The 6223-nt window shown below is 40.5% G+C and overlaps 1 protein-coding gene across 29 annotated transcripts in view; it reads left to right on the top strand.

Annotated features, from left to right (window-relative positions):
• The window catches only part of NRCAM (neuronal cell adhesion molecule), a 265346-nt gene that overhangs the window by 94555 nt on the left and 164568 nt on the right, over positions 1 to 6223 (top strand). The window contains exon 3 of one of the 29 annotated variants that reach the window (XM_032402400.1): positions 6029 to 6103. The exons of the other annotated variants lie outside the window; for them this stretch is intronic. The gene's annotated coding sequence lies outside the window, so the exon portion shown is untranslated. The remainder of the gene's footprint in view (positions 1 to 6028; positions 6104 to 6223) is intronic. 29 annotated transcript variants of the gene reach the window in all.

Below are 6223 nucleotides of genomic sequence, written 5' to 3'. Positions count from 1 at the left end.
TCAGAGTCCATAGTCTCTCATGGTTCGTCTCCCCCTCCGATTTCCCCCCCTTCATGCTTCTCCTCCTGCTATCTTCTTCTTTTTTTTTTTTAACATATAATGTATTATTTGTTTCAGATATACCACATCCTCTTTATCCATTCATCTGTCGATGGACACATGGGCTCTTTCCATAGTTTGGCTATTGTGGACTCTATCTATACATTTTAAGCATTATATGTTTTTATGTATTTTACAGTTTATGCATATATTATACATTTTTATGCATCGTTGGATATTTCATTTAGCAATATCTAGTGGAATTGGGAGTAGACTTTTGAAAGCTGTCCAGTGTAACCTGTGACTTCATGATTCTGTGATTTATTTTCAAGGAGTCTCTGATTTATAGAAAATGTTGGAACGGACATATACACGAACCTTTTCCCTCAGGAAACTGAGATCTAAAAACACTAAATGAGCAATCTAACATCACCATTGGAAATGGAGTTACGTGAAGTGTTTGTACTTACTGGACTTTTACAGCTCTGCTACTTACTAGTTTATGAACCCTGTGTTCCTCTGTACAGTGGAGATCGTAACAGCCCCTGTCTCATGTAGTTGTTGGCGATTAAAAGCAACAATGCATGTAAAGTGCTTTGCATGGTGCCTAGCATGGTGAAGAACTTGTTCATTGGTTCCTTCAGCAAATAATTGTTGCACACATGCCGTGTGTTCCAGGAGCTGAGGGTATGGGAGAAACTAAGAAGAAGTGCCTGCTTTCAAGAAGCTTGTAATCTAATGGTGAGGGACAGATAACAAATCATACAGAAGAAAATGGAAAACCAGTGGAGGATTTGCAGAATGGGAGTGGCATAACATGGTTTACATTTTAAAGAGATTACTTTAGTGCTAAGTGGAGAATAGATTGTAGGAGGCCCGACTGGAGGCTGTTATAGTCCTCAAGGCACAGCAGTGACTTGGACTAAGTGGTACGAGCAGACTGGGGAGAAATGGGTGATTCTGAGATATATTTTAGAAGCATAGTCAATGGGATTTGCTGATGGATTAGATGCATAGGTGAATGATAGGGTTTTTTTTAAGCTTACATTTTATAGCTGTTTGTGGCTACTAGAGAGAAACAGGTGTGGAAAAAGAGAACAATCCAAGATGACTCCCACTCTTTTTATTTGAACAACCAGGTCATGCTCTTCACTGAAATCCAAATGTGTAGGGGAGGAATTGATTTTTTGCCTCAAGGGGGAACATGAGTTGATTGTCAGTAAAAATGAGCCACCATTATTCTCAGTTTTGGGAATATATTCTGAGCCTTCTCTTTTGATGAACCAAAATAGTTATAAATTTGCATAAAGGGAACAAAAATAAAGTTTTTGTTAAAAATAAATATAAACTATAAGTGGAGCTATATGGTTGACAAATCAATTTTCTTTTTATTTTCAACTGTAGTTTCTTATTATAAAAATATGGAATATTTTAAAATACGGGGGCCATTGCAAAGTACAAAAGGACAGTGTTTACCAAAAGAAAGTATACGTGTCTAAACACACACATTTATTAATTACCACTGGCCTAAGCATTGTTCCTAAATTTATTTTTTTACCCATCAAGTAAAATATCGTCAATAAAAATTTTGCAAAATAATATAGAATTATTGCTAAATGTGGTTTTTTTTTATACCAAGTCCCAAAATGTCACATGAAAAATCTATTTCCTCCATAGAACCATATATGTGGAGACATATAGTAAAGGCAGAGTGGCCTTTCCGACACGCAGGGACAACGGGCAGTCTGCATTTATACTTTCTTTAGTGGTTCTGATGTTGGCAACCAAATGTCACCTTTGGAAGGAAAATTCTCTTTGACTTTAACACAGAGCGCTGTTCAGTAGCTCTTTGATTGGATTATGCATAAAATTTATATGTATGCCACTCACTGGAGATTAAGTAATTAAGATGCTCTTAATATTGCAGGGGAAACATTACAATTCTCATTATTTTAATGGACTGGTGGGCTCCAGGGATTTGATAATAGGATGCAATATCTTGTATTCCAAATTAGCAAAATTCCCAGTTTTGACTCTTTGACAACCTAACTTTGCAAGCTTTTGAGGACCTAGGTAGAAAAAAGTAGTCTCAAATCAATCCTTAGAGGACAGACCATTCTTAAAAATAATAATAATAATAATAATAGTAATAATCCATGTAATGGTGGCCTTATTATTAGTGCCATTCAAGCACTAATGACTCCACAGCCAGGGAGGGAGTGGTCTTTTCATCTCTGCTTTGAGAGGGGTCCCTGAGGCCCCGAGGCACTCTCAGGGTGATGGCACAGCTGTCTCTGCTTTATGTGACATTGTCTTTTAGGGGCCTCACTATGGATGACTAATGGGTTCCTACAATTCACATAATTGCACTGCAGTGTTTGTACTGGAAATACAAAAAGACGAATGTTTTCTTTTGTTAAACTTATATTCCATCTCGTTCCAAAAAGAACCTTAACTAGCATATTGAAAACAAAGCATGACCTGCTTTACAGTCTTGAGGTACAATTTGTTGCATGTCTCTGTAAATCTTTCATTGATTGTTTAAGCCTGTCATATTAACAATAAGTCTCATATTCTGCCTCCATGGATTCCTCTCTTCTTTTGAGTTGTCACAAACTGAAGTGAAACAAACATGGAGTCTTATATATACTCCAATCCTGAAGTCTATTCAAAACTCTGTGCTTGGTGGAGAGAGAGCGCTAGTTAATCCAATGGTGTTGCTGCTCCTCGAATCTACCAGTGTTGCCTTTGGGTCCCCCACAGTCCAATGATGAGGCTAGTCTATTCTAGAAGAGACCTTGATGTCTCATCTCCCTGAGTAGTAAGTTGTGGCTCTTGAAGGGAAGCAATATTACCATGTCAACACCACATTTGATCAAGTGTGTAATAAAGCACCTATTCTGAGCTAGGCACTGTTCAGCACACCAGGAAGATAGTAGAGAATAAAAAAAAAGAGGCTTGTAGACAAGCAGGTAGCATATATTCTATTGGGGGTCCCAGTCAACAAGTAACTGACAAGTAATCTATTTTATGTACCACTGTCTAAACTATAATAACCATCTACCGAAAGGTGATTCTACTGGCAAAGATTTAAAATTGTAAAAGAGAGAGAAAAGAGGAAAAGAAAAAGGAAAAAAAGAAGGTAACCTGGGTAACCCCAAAGGGAGACTCTGAGATGAGGATTTGGGTACAAGTAGTTTATCTGGGAGCTGGTCCCAGGAAGCACACACAGGGGAGAAACTATGTGAGATTGGGAAGAGAGAAAGCCAATCAGGGTGTAGTAATGAGCAGGTGACCACTGTGGGCAACTGGAACTCAGTCCCACCATGACTTCGGGAGATTGTTTAGAATATATCTCAGCGTTGTCCTACCGAAGTGGTCAAGAGGCTGGGACGTATATCTACCAACTCCAATTGTCATTGGCTGAGGTGTCAACCTAGCCAACGTGTCAACTCCCCATTCTTTAGTCCAGTCCCACACTGGGGCAGCACACAGTGGCCAAGCACTCCAGGGCGACCCTTCAGGTGGAGAGTGGCAGATCCCTACAGCAGGAAGCCATCAGTGTGCCTGGGAGGATGAGTGCCACAGGGACACCAGAGGAACACCAGCAGTGTCCTGTTACAATGAGCACCTCCAGATTGTTGAACAGGAATTTTAGATGATAATAAATATCATGAAGAAAGGAAATTGGAGGAAAGGTGTGGAGGTGGGGAGAGGAATGGAATTTTAGAGAGTTCAGTGGGAGGTGGGAGAGGTGGGCATTTGAAAAACTGACATTTGAGCAGCAACCTGAATATTGAGGATTGAAGCATCAGTAGACCTGAGGGAAGGGTCTCCAGTGGAGGCACCAGCTGGTTTAAGGGCCTAGAGATGGGCAGAAGATTTGTTAGGTTCAGGGAATTCAAGGAGCCATTGTGGATAAAGCACAGTCAGCAACAGGGTAAATGGTAGGGAATGCCTTTGGTCAGGTAGACAAGGGTTCAATCATGTAGATCCTTGTAGCCATGACAAGAAATTTAGATTTTATTTTGAATATGATAAAAAGGTATTGGAGGGTTTTGAGCAGTATGTACCATGTGGTTTTGTTTTAAACGATCCATGACCTCTGTATGGGAATAAAAGTAGAAGTAGGTGGTGGTTTAGGAGGCTGTTGTAACAATCCAGGTGAGAGACTGTTTTGGCTTAGAGCAGAGAAATAAATATCTCATTATAAGAAATGTTCTTAAAATACGGGGGAGTACTTACTGTTCATGCAAAAGTGGTATCCAACCATTCATAATTGAAGGATGCAATATATAGCAAACAGGATCCAAAAATAGCTTGGATCACTGACTAAGAACAAGATTTAAGAGTTAATAACTATGTACACATTTAAAGAGCAGTAAAAAGGATAGTGACTTAAATATGCAAAAAGTTGAAAGAGGTGGGGCTTAGAGCAGTAATAAAAATGTAATGCAACCAACCTGAAACCTGGTGAGCCAGTACTCTCCTTGGCCGGTCTTTAGACCATAGAATAACATCAGCCCAATTGCAAAATTTGCGAAAAATAATGTACTTAGGTTTTTGTGCATAGGGATTTTTGCCCGTAATATACCCAGACTTCTCCAAATGCTCTTTTACTAATACATCCCTCACATGAGATAGCTCATTTCCATCCCGATTCTAAACTTCTATAGACTCTGCCCACATAAGCCAAGCCCAAGATGCCCTTCCTCCTCACTTATTAATTATCCCAGTAACTTCTTAATTGCTGGTTTTGCCTTTGATCCTCTCCCCCACAGCACACTGTTCCCTAAAATACTCCTTTTATCCTATCAATCCCCTAAATGAAATCTTTCTGGGGCTCTTATTCCTTACCTAAGGATAACAATCTCCTTAGTTGCTAGATAAGGCTTATGTCCTACTCCCGCCACCCTCACCCCCGCCTCACAACCCTAAACCTCATCTTCTCATGCTCTGAACATATGTTGTTCCTACCCCTCTGCTGACTCTTTGCTCTTTCTCTTCCCCTCCTCAAATTTCCCATTGTACAAACACACACACACACACCTCTGCCTGCAAAAAAATTTAAAAATTACACCTTAAATCTTTTTTTTTAAAGGTTTTATTTGTTCATTTGAGAGAGAGCCTGAAAGAGTGGGGGGAGGGGCAAAAGGAGAGGGAGACGGATAAGCAGACTCCCCGCTGAGCAGGGAGCCCTATGACTTGGGGCTCAATCCCAGGACCCTGGGATCACTGCCTGAGCTGAAGGCAGACACTTAACCAACTGAGCCACCGAGACGCCCCACCTTAAATCTTTTTTTTAAAGCCTAACCTATACTTGGTGCATCCCAGCCTAGGATATATAGCAGATCATAGAGTGCCATAATTACAAGTTAGCTAGGACTGTATTCATTTATTGAATGCCTACTTTATACCGACTTATGTACTTGGTGTACGAAGATGGATATAGAATGTTATTGCTAGCCTCAAGGAGCCGAGTCCAGGGGGAGAGATGAGTGCGTAAATAAACATACCCTCATAGAGTGTGGTGAGTGCAAGGATTGAGCTATGAACAGTGTATGGGATTGGGTGTGTTCAGGCAGAGCAAATAGACAGGGCCAAGGCAGAGGAGTTCAGCTTGCAGGCACAGAGAGCCAAGATTGAGATCAACCAAAAGCAGAGGTCTCAGTACCAAGGAGAGCTCCTCATGTGCTGAGCCTTGAGGCATTCTTCACATTTTTGGAAGCTGCTCAAAACTTTTTTTGAGGCTCTATCCTTAGGAACAGGAGTTTCTGGCTTAAAGGAACCCTGAATAGACATATCCTGGATCCCTTTGTGTTACAAAAGTAGTACTTCAGCTTATGAACTTGTAGGGTTTGAGGATTGAGGATTAGTTGAGCAATTTCTATCCTTAGAAGATCCTCTGGTCTCAAATCCTCAGGAGTTGGTTTTCATTCTAGAATTTGAGATGGAAGCCAGGACTTTATTGGGACTTTTTTTTCCTTAGGCTTTGGCGGGTTGGAGCCTGACCTGACCAGTCTGGACAGAATTGATCTCCCCAGCCTCTTCTACCACGCACCCGGTAGCTATGATGTTATTTATGAACGCCTTATTGCCTCGAACTATGTTGCAAATGTCTAGAGTAGCACACTCCAATATAGAAATATAATATGAGCCACAGAGTTAATTTTAAATTTTCTAG

The sequence above is a fragment of the Phoca vitulina genome, unplaced genomic scaffold, assembly GCF_004348235.1.
Source record: "Phoca vitulina isolate PV1807 unplaced genomic scaffold, GSC_HSeal_1.0 scaffold4, whole genome shotgun sequence".
In the NCBI taxonomy this organism is placed as follows: domain Eukaryota; kingdom Metazoa; phylum Chordata; class Mammalia; order Carnivora; family Phocidae; genus Phoca; species Phoca vitulina.
This window is presented reverse-complemented; position numbering and strand designations above follow the sequence as displayed.